At 41.6% G+C, this 13,612-nt stretch overlaps 1 protein-coding gene across 1 annotated transcript in view; it reads left to right on the plus strand.

Moving 5' to 3' along the window:
- The first annotated feature begins 2,956 nt into the window (after window positions 1-2,956).
- Window positions 2,957-13,612, plus strand: part of PDLIM2 (PDZ and LIM domain 2) — a 103,837-nt gene continuing 93,181 nt past the window's right edge. Inside the window, exon 1 of the mRNA XM_033950328.1 lies at window positions 2,957-3,084. The gene's annotated coding sequence lies outside the window, so the exon portion shown is untranslated. The remainder of the gene's footprint in view (window positions 3,085-13,612) is intronic.

Genomic DNA, 13,612 nt, shown 5'->3' on the forward strand with positions numbered 1-13,612 from the left:
ATACATCATTCCCAATGTAATCCCTCCCATCTGTCACATCCTCAACCTTTGCTCTCCACTGCTACAGTTCCTGATGTCTTTAAACATGCCGTAGTTACACCCCTCCTCAAAAAGCCCTCACTAGACACACATCCCCCTCCAACTACCACCCTATCTCTCTCCTCCCCTTCCTATCCAAACTACTCAAACGTGCTGTTCACCGGCATTATTTGGACTTCCTTTCTTCTCATAATGTTCTTGACCCATTTCAATTGGGCTTTCACCCTCTCCATTCTACAGAAACTGCCCTTGCTAAAGTCTCTAATGATCTGTTGTTGGCTAAATCCAATGGACTCTACTCTATCCTCATTCTTCTCAATCTGTCTACTGCCTTTGACACTGTTAATCAATCACCACCTCCTTCTCGACATGCTGTCCTCACTAAGATTCCAGGGTTATGTTCTCTCCTGGTTTTTTTCCTATCTCTCTCGTCGTACTTTCAGTGTATGTTACAGTTGATCCTCCTTCACTGCCATCCCACTGTCTATTGGCGCCCCAAGGCTCCGTCCTGGGCCTTCTCCTCTTTTCCATATATATGTACTCTCTTGGTACACTGATATTCTATCAGGGTTTTCAATATCACCTCTATGCTGATGACTCCCAGATCTTCCTGTCCACACCAGATATCTCTACAGGAATTCAAGCCCGAATCTCAACCTGTCTGTCCGACATTGCCACTTGGATGTCTCACTGCCATCTCAAACTAAATATGGCTAAAACTGAACTCCTTATCTTTCCACATAAACTCATCTCCCCCCCTTTCACCTTTCTCTATTTCTGTGGATAGCACCATCCTCCTCCCTGTCTCGTCAACTCGCAACCTTGGGGTGATCTTTGACTCCTCTCTCCTTCTCTGTTCAGATCTAACAAACTGCCAAAACCTGTCGCTTCCTCCTCTGTAATATTACCAATATCCATCCTCTCTCTGAACACACTACCAAAACCCTTATCCACGCTTTCATTACCTCATGCTTAGACTACTGCAACGTACTTCTCTCAGGCCTCCCGTGCACCCATCTCTCACCTCTTCAATCCGTTCAAAATTCTGCTGCATGACTCATATTCTGTGAGAGCCACTATTCTCAAGTCACTTCATTGGCTCCTCATCCATTTCCCGAATACAGTTTAAACTCCTCTTACTGACTTACAAATGCATTCACTCTGAAGCCCCCCAATATCTCTCTTCACTTATCTCCCCCTATGCTCCTCCCCGTGAACTCCGTTCATCGGGCAAGCCCCTCTTATCTGTACCCTTCTCTTCCACTGCCAACTGCCTAGTATTCAAATCCAAGCTAAAAGCCCACTTTTTAAAAACTGCTTTCAACTTTTAACTCCCACTCACAGCTGCCAGATACCTATACCCACTGTATCATTTCCTCTACCATAATCTCCCTAACCCTGAGATGTCCTGTCTGTCAAATTAGATTGTTAGCTCTTCCGAGCAGGGACTGTCCATTGTATGTTAAATGTAAAACGCTGTGTACGCTATAGAAATGATAAATAGTAGTAGTAAGTCTAGTAAGACATCTAGAAAGTCAGTTTCAAAAATGTATTTATTTAAAAATTTTTGATACCGCTTAAAAACTAAATGGTTCACATCAGTTAAAACAAACATAATAATTATGACAAACTAAAATTTTTAAATCAACAGAACTGCTTAGGAATGTGGTGACAAACAATTGGGTTTTTAGCTGTTTCTTGGATTGAGACTGATCGATACATCGTCGCAACTGACTCACCAAAGCATTCCACATCTTAACACCCGCTACGCAGAACGTCATTGCTCTGGTGTCTGCATAGTAAACCTTGCTTCCTTGAGGTTAATAGGTTTTTATTTTCAGATCGTAAAGATCTGCTTGGTTTATAGTTCACAATGACTTGTTGAAAAGACCACGGTGTTTGATGATAAACAGTTTGATGGATCACAGAAATAACCTTGTGGTGTACTCAAAACATAACTGGTAACCAGTGTAATTTCTTCAAAAATTGGTGTTATATGTGTCTTCCTATCGACACCCCCAAATTAGCCTGGCTGCAGCATTTGTATCAATTGTAACATTCTTCTTGTCTTGGAAATTCTAAGGTAGAGGATGTTGCAATAGTCCAACCTCGGCAAAACCATCCCTTGTAGAACAGTTCTAAAATCATAGGTCATGATCAATGATTTAAGGCGATGAAACATATGAAGTTGACCAAAAACATGCCTTTATAGACTTGACAATTTGTAATTTCATGGTTAGACCTGAGTCCAGAACAACCCCTAAAACTCTCATTTCCTTCTTAATAGGTAATGTCATTCCTAACACACATAAGGAATCAAGCCACGTTTCTTCCCCACTTCTCCCTACGAGCATCACCTCTGTTCCTAAATTTAAACACAGACAGTGACCATTCATTCATTTTTCTATCTTTGACATACTGTATAACCATTTATAGAGTGTTGCAGATCCGTCCCCCACTTGTGTACTGGAAAGAAAAATACAACATTGTCAGCATATTGTTAATATGAGACTTGCAACGACTACTTAGACACTTTGGCCAGTAAGATGTCCAAGTGCCACTTTATGCCATTGTATGGACATTTTTCTTTTTTGAAAATGAACCCCTTAATGTTCACTTTTTGGGCGCCAGAATTGCACCATCCTATCTAGAACTGCCCCCAACGACTGTGTCCAAACTAAACCCTACAAGGAGGAAACAGAATGAGTGAGATCTTGTGCTACCTATAGGAGGCGACTGTCTCTTGGAGAGGGGAAGGCAGAATCACAGCTGAGGCATTCAATGTTGAGAAAAGGCAGTGAGTAAGAGCAGCTGTGGCAGGGAGTATGCTTTCTGGCTGTCTCTCATCACATGGGTGTACAGAGCCCTTCCCTGTACAGTGTACAGACAGAGTTTCACCTGCTTTTGGCAACAGGATCACTCCACAAGCAAGACTTATCTCTGATCAGGGGAGGTGGGGGGACCGAAGACACAGCATTCATCCCAGAAGCAGTTCCAAGCGTAGTCTAGTACTGGCGTTGCCTGAGTGACTGTAACCAGGGGAAGGTAAGTGACACCCTTCAGGGACTGAAGCAGGAAACCATAAAGGTACCTGAACACCAACAGGTGAGAGGGGCAGGAGATGAAGGACAGATTTTAATGAGCACTTTTTTTTCAATCTCCCCCCCCCCCAGTCAGTTCACACTCATTACTCTCTCTGTTCCCCTCTACATGGAGGACAACTGTGTCCTCATTGTAAGACCACCACATTTTTTTTTAAATTGAAGACTTGAAGGGGTGCATCTCTCTCTCATGAGTATCAGGACAATTCCAAGGTGTCACAGAAGTGCATTGTGAGTAGAAGTTTGACACTTAGGTGGGGAAAAAGGGAACGAGCATAAAATGTTTTCACTGTCCAACCACCACCATCATCCATCAAGCTGTCTTCTGAGACCAGCTAGTGTTAGTGAGCTAAATCAGTTGCCTGCCTGAAATCTGTGGTAACGAGAGACAGGGACAGGACGAACGGCAACAATGACAGCAACTAAACCCAGAACAAAATGGGACCAGGGCCAACCTAGACTAGGAGCAGAACCCTGAAATTCATTTTTAGTTCTTGGTTGTTATTTTTTTTTTTTTCTAAATCCTTTTCTCCTCTTTTAGTTTTGAACCTCTTGATGTATTATCACGCCTCATTGCAAAGCTGTGAGACTGAACAGGTTTCTGTAGGGGAGTGTCTGGACTGGAATTACAGTACCAAGTTAAGCTGAGCAAGGGATTTTCTCCTGTACTCTGGGCATGTCTGTCTCCAGCAATGGTCCCAGTAGGGTAGTTTTGGGTTCCTATGTTGAGTGACTGTTATTCTGTGAGGAGAGGAGAACTTTCGGTCTGCAGATGCCTTCTCTTCGTATTATGACAGCCCCTGAGAACATGTATGTGCAAGGTAAAGCCCCTCCCCATTGCTCTCAGGGCACTGCCAGTGATCAGCTGGCTGGCAGAGAGTAGAATCCTCATTCACAGGTCTCAGATGTAATGCCATAATTACACCCAGTAGGGTTCAGGTGCCTTATACGGACTCTTATTTCTAACACATTAAAATAGGGCATTCTGTGGGTTTAGTAAACATAGCAAAAAAGCCATTGTATATCAAAGGCTACTAAAATGGTGTGCGGTCTTCAACATAAGGCATATGGGGACAGACTTAAAAATCTCAATCTGTATATTTTGGAGGGAGGGAGATGTGATAGAGACGTTTATATACCTGCGTAATGTAAATGCGCATGAATCAAGTCTCTTTCATTTGAAAGGAAACTCTGCAATGAGAGGGCATAGGAGAGGGGATAAGAGGTGATAGGCTCCGGAGTAATCTGAGGAAATACTTTTTTACAGAAAGGGTGGTAGATGCATGGAATAGTCTTCTGGAAGAGGTGGTGGCGACGACAGAGACTGTGTCTGAATTAAAAAGGGCCTGGGATAGGCATGTGGGATCTCTTGGAGAGAGAAAGAGATAATGGTTACTGTGGATGGGCAGACTAGATGGGCCATTTGGCCTTTATCTGCCATCATGTTTCTATAACCATAAAGTTCTATGACATCACAATGCAGGTGTTAAGAGCCTTAGCCTATAGGAAGAGGAGATGCAAATGTTAAGAGCCTTAGCCAATAGGGAGATGAGGAGATAGTGGATGGACCATTTGGCCTTTATCTGCCATCATGTTTCTATGATTCTAAAGCAAGAATGCTATAACCTAATAAAAGGTCTTTCTTTCCAAACGGTAGATCCCTAGTTTTATCCTCAGCTTGACTCATGGTCGTTCTATCGCTGTAGCTGACATGTCTCTTCTACAGTTTACCAGTGATCAGGAATCTGCCCAAAAAAAACAAACAAAAACGCTCATGGTACATTTTATTTTAGGAGTAAATATTTTTACAAAATAAATATGTAATATAAGAGGGTGTGTGGCAAAGTTTTCCAATTCCTTCATGAGAGCTTATCCATGAGTCATTTGTGAGAAATGTGTGATTACCTAGGTAATTTATGCAATATAAAAGGTGGAAGATTCATATCTGATGACTATACCTGTCACAGCAATTCCCTGCAGTATCCAGATGCAGATTCTAGATACAATATTTCTGTTACAGCGTAATCATAGCAGCTCAACACAGTCATTGGGAAACACCCAGTCAGGTTTTCAGGATACCTGCCCCAAACTGAAGCATATTCTGTGTAGATATCCTGAGAATTCTGCACGCCTGGGTAATCTGTGCAAATTCTGTGTTGCGCAGTTGCACAGTATTCCGCCACGAGTACTATCGATCTCACCATGCTCATGAGCAGCAGCAGCAGCAATGCACACCTGCTGCCCACACTGCTCTCTCTAGGCTTCCCCCTGCTGCGTCACACCAGAGGAAACAGGAAGTGACATCAGCAAGAGTGGGCCACAGCAGAGGGAAGCCTAGAGAGACCAGCGCAGGCAGCAGATGGACGTTCCTGCTTCCACTTGCGAACGTGGTGAGGTACACCGGGGAAGGGGATTTGCTGGGTCACAGGCAGGGGCAAATACTGGATCCAGGGGTGGAGAAGAGGGGAAAAAGATGGAGGCTTGGCTCCCAGCAGTTCAGCTACTCTTCCAATCCATGGTATCCAGATAGTGGATAATAGTGTTCAAAATTCAGAGCTGGAAAAAAAAAATCAAAGCACTTAGCGCCGATACCTGCACCTGCATCTGGAGTACTGCGTCCAATATTGGTCGCTGTACCTTAAGAAGGATATGGCATTACTCGAGAGGGTCCAGAAAAGAGCGACGCGATTGATAAAAGGTATGGAAAACCTTTCATACGCTGAAAGACTAGAGAAACTGGGGCTCTTTTCCCTGGAAAAGCGGAGACTTAGAGGGGACATGATAGAGACTTACAAGATCATGAAGGGCATAGAGAAAGTGGAGAGGGATAGATTCTTCAAACTTTCGAAAACTGCAAGAAACGATAGGGCACTCGAAAAAATTAAAAGGGGACAGATTCAGAACCAACGCTAGGAAGTTCTTCTTCACCCAAAGGGTGGTGGACACCTGGCATGAGCTTCTAGAGAGTGTGATAGGACAGAGCACGATATCGGGGTTCAAGAAAGGATTAGATAAATTCCTGAAGGAAAAAGGGATGGAAGGGTATAGATAGAGGATTACTATACAGGTCCTGGACCTGATGGGCCGCCGCATGAGCGGACTGCCGGGCATAATGGACCTCTGGTCTGACCCAGCAGAGGCAATGCTTATGTTCTTGTGTTCTAACTTTAAGTGTCAGGATTTATGCCCGCTGAAACCTTGTGTAAATGCCAGTGCCCAAGTTTGGCGCAACGAGGTCACATTCTCCAACTACATGCAGAGTTTTTCAGAGCGCCCCTGACCTGCCCACGGTCACACACCCTTTTGAGTTACACGCTAGTAGAGTTAGGCACCATGCCATATGGAAAAGTGCAGATTTTAATGAGTGCCATTTAACTTCAATATTAGAGATATCCTCAAGAAGGTGGGCCTTTCCAAATGCATTCTTTTCATGTATTGAGAAATGCCTTGTCTTTCAAGTATATGGCTCTTTACCCCCCCCCTCCCCCGCTCCCCCCATTCACTTTCCCTTTCTGTTGTGAACTTGGGTAGAAAGGCAGAGAGTAACAGATAAAAAAAATGATGGAGATCTCTAGAGGCTGCCATTGGCCCCCAGGCCTTGCATTGAAGAGCACAATCCTATAGTATGATAGTGTGCAGATACCATATGCCTATCTCTGTGGTATTTAGATTTAATTTACAGTTTTATGAACTGCTTTTACAAGTAGAAACTAGTTCAGTACAGTGTATTAGCAAACACTTTGATCAAACATTCAAGCTTCAGGAATAGAAGCAAAGGCCCTGTGGTGCTCCAAGTTAGGCGGCAGTAGGCCTTGAATATATAATTTGAAAACTTGAAGATTAGTCTAACACCAACAAGAGCAGCATCTGTCTCCTATTGATATATTACTCTCCTGGCCCTCAATCATGCAATAACACAAACCTGCAAAAAATTATCTTGAGTCTAGTCTGCCATAATTGCTTATACTTGGAGACATAAATCTTCCCCTTGAAGCCTCTGATAATAATGTCACTCGCTACTTCAAAATGCTGCTGGAAGACTGCAAAATAGATCTCAAAACCTCTGGTCTGACACATGAAAAAGGCCATACCCTAGGCTTCATTGCTTCCACACACTCCTGTCTCAGCACTAATACTAACTGGTCCTCTGGTCAGATCCATTATCTCCTTTCATTCAACCTACGTCTCCAACTGACAAACACAACCAGCAATTCCACCTACTCTACTAAACTGGTAAGAGGCAAAATAAACCCTACCCAATTCTGGAACAAAGTCGCCATCTCACTAACTGATACAACTGACTTGGCCAAAGCAATGCTGTCAAATTGGAACAAATCTCTCACAGACACTCTTGACGATCTCGCCCCCCCTTACACCACTGCAAGGTAAAACACACCAAAGCCTCTCTACGGTTCATAGAATCACTGAGAAAAGAAAAGCAAACCTGCCAAAGACTGGAAAGACAATGGCAGAAAAGACATATGACCACAAAACAAGATGGAGGACAGTGATCAACAAATACAAATTTAATATAGCCGAAGCTAAGAAAAACTATTATGCAGAAGAAATAGAAAACAAAACCCCTGACAACAAGAAACTATTTCGCCTTGTACAAAACCTCATAACATCACCATAAAAGGACCCTTATGAACAAAAGTCCCAACCAGCAGCGCAAAACCTCACAGACGTCTTCCTCAATAAGGTCAAAAAGGTATAAATAGAAGTCAAAAGGATAATCAACTAGATGTATTAAAAAAAAAAAAATAATAATAATAATCACTGACAGCATAGACAAGATACAATCATAAGAACATAAGAATAGCCTTACTGGGTCAGACCAATGATCCATCAAACCCAGTAGCCCATTCTCATGGTGGCCAATCCAGGTCCACACTACCTGGCCAAAACCCAAGGAGTAGCAACATTCCATGCTACCGATCCAGGGCAAGCTGTTGCTTCCCCCATATCTTTCTCAATAAAAGACCATGGACTTTTCCTCCAGGAACTTGTCTAAACCTTTCTTAAAACCAGCTACGCTACCCGCTCTTACCACAACTTCTAGCAACGTGTTCCAGAGCTTAACTATTCTCTGAGTGAAAAATTTATCCTCCTATTGGTTTTAAAAGAATTTCCTTGTAAATTCATCGAGTGTCTCCTAATATTTGTAATTTTTGATGGAATAAAAAATTGATCCACTTGTACCCGTTCTGCTCCACTCAGGATTTTGAAGACTTCAATCATATCTCCCCTCAGTCATCTCTTTTCCAAGCTGAACAGCCCTAACCATTTTAGTCTTTCCTCATATGAGAAGAATTCCATCCCCTTTATCATCTTGGTCACTCTTCTTTGAACCTTTTCTAGAGCCGCTATATCTTTCTTGAGATAAGGAGACCAGAACTGAACGCAGTACTCCAGGTGAGATCGCACCATGGAGCGATACAGGGGCATTATAACATTCTTAGTCTTGTTAACCATCCCTTTAAAAATAATTCCTAGCATCCTGTTTGCTTTTTGTTGTCACCGCCACACATTGGGTGGAAGGTTTCATTGTATTGTCTACAATGATACCCAGATCCTTTTCTTGGGCACTAACCCCCAAGGTGAACCCTAGCATCCGATAATTGATTCAGGTTATTCTTCCCAATGTGCATCAATTTGCATTTGTCCACATTAAATTTCATCTGCCACTTGGTCGCCCAGTTGTCCAATTTCCTAAGGTCCGCCTGCAATTTTTCACAATCTGCATTCATTTTAATCACCTCACTCGTCATTCCAATTTCCGGATCATTTATAAATAAGTTATATAGCACCAGTCCCAGTCAGATCCCTGTGGCTCTCCATTGTTTACTCTTCTCCATTGAGAAAAATGACCATTTAACCCTACCCTCTGTTTTCTATCCAATAACCAATTCCCAATCCACAACTGAACTTTGCCACCTATCCCATGACTCTTTAATTTTCTCAGGAGCCTCTCATAAGGAACTTTATCAAAGGCTTTCTGAAAATCTAGATACACTACATCAACTGGCTCACCCTTAGCCACATGTTTATTCACACCTTCAAAGAAATAAAGCAAATTTGTGAGGCAAGATCTCCCTCGGCTGAACTCATGTTGACTCTGTCTCATTAAATGATGTTTGTGTACCTGTTCCACAATTTTATTTTTTTATAATTATTTCCACCATTTTTCCTGGCACTGAAGTCAGGCTTACCAGTCTGTAATTTCCTGGATCACCCCTAGAACCCTTTTAATAAATCAGAGTAACATTGGCCACTCTCCAATCTTCAGGTACTACAGACAATTTTTGCAACAGGTTATAGATCACTAACAGCAGGTCAGCAATTTCATGTTTGAGTTCTTTTAGTACCCTGGGATGTATACCATCCGGTCCAGGGGATTTATTACTTTTTAACTTGCCGATTTGGTTTAGTACATCTTCCAGATTCACCAAGATTTCTTTCAGTTCCTCTGCATCATCACCCTTGACAATCATTTCCAGTTCAGGTAGATCTCTTACATCTTCTTCTATAAAGACCGAAGCAAAGAATTTATTCAGTCTCTCCGCAATGGCTTTATCCTCCTTGAGCGCCCCTTTTGCTCCTTGATCATCCAATGGTCCCACGGATTCCCTCACTGGTTTTCTGCTTTTGAGGTATCTAAAAAAATTGTTATGCGTTTTTGCCTCATTGACAAGTTTCTCTTCATATTCCTTCTTAGCTTTCTTTATCAATGCTTTACATCTAACTTGCCAGTGCTTGTGTTTCTTCTTATTTTCTTCATTCAGATCCTATTTTCATTCTTTAAAGGATGTTTTTTTTGGCTCTAATGGCCTCTTTCACTTCACCTTTTAACCATGCCAGCTCTCGTTCCCTCTTCTTTCCACCTTTGCTAATATGTGGAATACATCTGGTCTGGGCTTCCATGATGGTACCTTTAACATAGTAACATAGTAGATGACGGAAGATTAAATAACATCCATGCCTGGTTTACAGTCCTAACCTTTGCAACTGAACCTTTTAGCTTCTTTTTAACCATTTTCCTCATTTTATCATAGTCATCCTTTCAAAATTAAATGCCTCTACAGTAGATTTCTTTTGCAATGTCAGTCCCGAAATCAGCTCAAATTTGATCACGTTATGATCACTGTTTCCAAGCGGACCCAACTCTTTCTGCCAGAAACTATCTCTAGCAGAAGGTTCAAGCTTACAAAATTGTAGAACTATAAAAGGCCATTATTCTATGGAGACTAGCTAAGTAGGTCCGATGCAGAGTTTTATTTAAAAAATTGCGAATAACCAAATCCGCGGGTACTGAAACCACGGATTCAGAGGGGTTTCTGTACTGTCATACATCCTAATACACTGCCATGCTCTGTTATGTACTGCCTTACCACGCTTTGTACTGTCAGGCACAATAATTTACAGTCAAATTTTGGATAGTGAGTAACGTGGTTTGCGAGTGTTTTGCAAGACGAGCAAAACATTTTATTAAATTTTAACTAGGTAAACATACGTTGTCTTGCAGTACGAGTACGTATACGCGCGTCATGTCAAGTATGCACAATATACATGCGTCGCATCGCTGAGCGCAGCTGAACATAATACAAGCACAAGAACTGAACCCGCAGTTCAAGCGCGCACAAACATATGCACATCTCACGCTGAGCACGGCTAAATGTAATAAAAAGCATCACGCCCAATTCACCCACAGTGTAGCGACTTTTCGAAACGAGCGAGGTCTTGCAATACAAGTGTGTACAGTACTGTATTTTGTATTAAAGTTTTTGGGTTGTGGAACGAATCGTCTGAGTTTCCATTATTTCCTATGGGGAAATTCGCTTTGATATACGAGTGCTTTGACTTACATGCATGCTCCTGGAACGAATTATGCTCACAAACCAAGGTTTTACTGTACTGTCAAGCTCTATTAGTTACCACAATGTCAAACCAAACTCATAACATCACCACCCTATGCTGTATGAGGTCTTGTCCTGTCATATCCTATTAACTAATACTATGCTTTTGAGTACTATCATGCTCCCCTATGTATTGTCCTATCAGGTCATGATCTAAAATAACATAACAAATCATGTGTATACCACAGCTTCCATACAGTTCTGTGCAGTTTACAATTCTAAAATACTGCACATTCACAGCGAATTACAATTCAGCTTATTTAAAATTTTTTTTTAGAATAGATAAGTTTTTAACGTTTCCCTAAAACTTAAGTAAGATCCTAGAATCAGAGTGCCAAAATTCCTATCCCATAAAGCCACCTGATAAGCCGGAATTCGATTAAAGAATCTTTTCTAATGACAGCCTTTTGCTGAAGGAAATTCAAACAGTCTGAGACTTTGTGCAAAACGCATTCTGTCAACGAACTTAAAGTGATCAGAAATGCAAGTTGGAACCAGACCGTGCAATGTCTTGTAACAAGTGCAACCTAACTTAAACAATATTCTTGCCTCAATCAGATTGCAGTAGTCTAAAGTGCTTAAGACTAAGGATTGGACCAAAAGCCTTGAATGCATTAAAGCTGAAATAGGGTCTGATTGTCCGAAGCTTCCATAGCAGAATTAATTTGGACCTCTAATGATAGATCTCCGTCCAAGTGGATCCTTAAGATTTTAATAGTTGAAAGAATGGAGTACACTACCCCGTTCAGTTTCAATGAATCTTTAAGCTTGTCGGATGCTCTACCCTGTAATGTTTATTATGTACGTATGTAAACTAGTAAGTTGTTCTGAGCTCTTCTGGGAGAATGGGATCTAAATACAAATACTTAAAACAAAGCAAAGTCGTGGTTGCAAATCTCTTGTGAAAAAATGCACTGAAGCCCACAGGAAATGAATGGGCTTCGGTGCATGTGCCGTGGGGGAATTGCTAAAGCAAATTTGTAAAAGGAGCCCTATATTTGTAAGTCAATAACAAAAATTCAGTCATTCAACCATAATTATGCTGATTACACACAGCCTTCTCTGCCCAGTTGTGCCAGATATTCCTGTCATGAAATCCCGCATCCCACGCCAGAAGTATTCCCATCATAATATTAAAGATTGAACTAGGCCAGTTACTGGGCAGACTTGTACGGTCTGTGTCTGTGTATGGCCGTTTGGAGGAGGATGGGCAGGGGAGGGCTTCAATGGCTGGGAGGGTGTAGATGGGCTGGAGTAAGTCTTAACAGAGATTTCGGCAGTTGGAACCCAAGCACAGTACCGGGTAAAGCTTTGGATTCTCGCCCAGAAATAGCTAAGAAGAAAAAAAAAAACAAACAAAAAAAAAAAACAACAATTTTTTTTTAATTGAATCAGGTTGGGCAGACTGGATGGACCATTCGGGTCTTTATCTGCCGTCATCTACTATGTTACTATGTTACATTAAACAGAGAACATAAGAGGAGAAGAAATCCACATAAGCCAGTGGTCTCAAACTTGCGGCCTGGGGGCCACATGCGGCCCGCCAGGTACTATTTTGAGGCCCTCGGTATGTTTATCATAATCACAAAAGTAAAATAAAAGTTTCTTGATCATGTCTCTTTAGCTATAAATGACAATATTATTATTAAGACTTAGCCAAAAGGAAAGATGTATAAACTATAAAGAGTTTTCCCTCATGCAAAATTGTCATTTCTTTAATAAGACATTAGCTTTTTTTTTTTTCTGAGGCCCTCCAAGTACCTATAAATCCAAAATGTGGCCCTGCAAAGGGTTTGAGTTTGAGACCACTGACATAAGCTAACCAATGCTCTGATTGCAGAGAAAATTGGAGTTTTAAGGATTTCCACAAGGACTGGCAGTCCTGCTCCCTTCCAACCTTTCTTGGGTGCTTATTCCATGGGAGAACTTCAATAGATTCCCATTAGCTCCTCAAAGGAATAATAGAAGATCTCGTGCCCTTTTCATACCCCCATCATTCAGGGGTTGTAAAAGCAATAAATTTCATGACCATACTCTCTCATTTCAGGCGACGTCTCTCGATAAAGATTTTTGACATTTATTATTTACATCTAATTCCTATGCACACTTTAGGAAACACCTGAAAACATCTTTTCTCAAAACATCTAGATGATTAGATCCTCATGGTTCTCTCTAATATTTTTTTTCTAACTTTTTGTAAACCGTATCGAACTTTTAAGGTTATGCGGTATAGAAATCCGATTTTATGTTAGGTTAACTTAATAATCCATCTTTGCAAGAGTTGTGGCAGGTTAAGTAAGGCCTCCTGGCTGGATCTTACATCTGTATTACGATGGTGTCAACTCAATACGGTCTCCCAGGTAGCACAGGTTATTTAATTCAAGAATTCTCAACTCAGTCCTCGGGACACAAGCAGCCGGTTGAGTTTTCAGAATACCCGCAAAGAAGTGCATGAAACTTTCTCATAAATATTCATTGTGGATATCCTGAAAGTTTGACTGGCTGAGTGTTTCCCCGAGGACTGGGTTGAGAACCCCTTCCTTAATGGATCTGTCT

The sequence above is a fragment of the Geotrypetes seraphini genome, chromosome 6, assembly GCF_902459505.1.
Source record: "Geotrypetes seraphini chromosome 6, aGeoSer1.1, whole genome shotgun sequence".
In the NCBI taxonomy this organism is placed as follows: domain Eukaryota; kingdom Metazoa; phylum Chordata; class Amphibia; order Gymnophiona; family Dermophiidae; genus Geotrypetes; species Geotrypetes seraphini.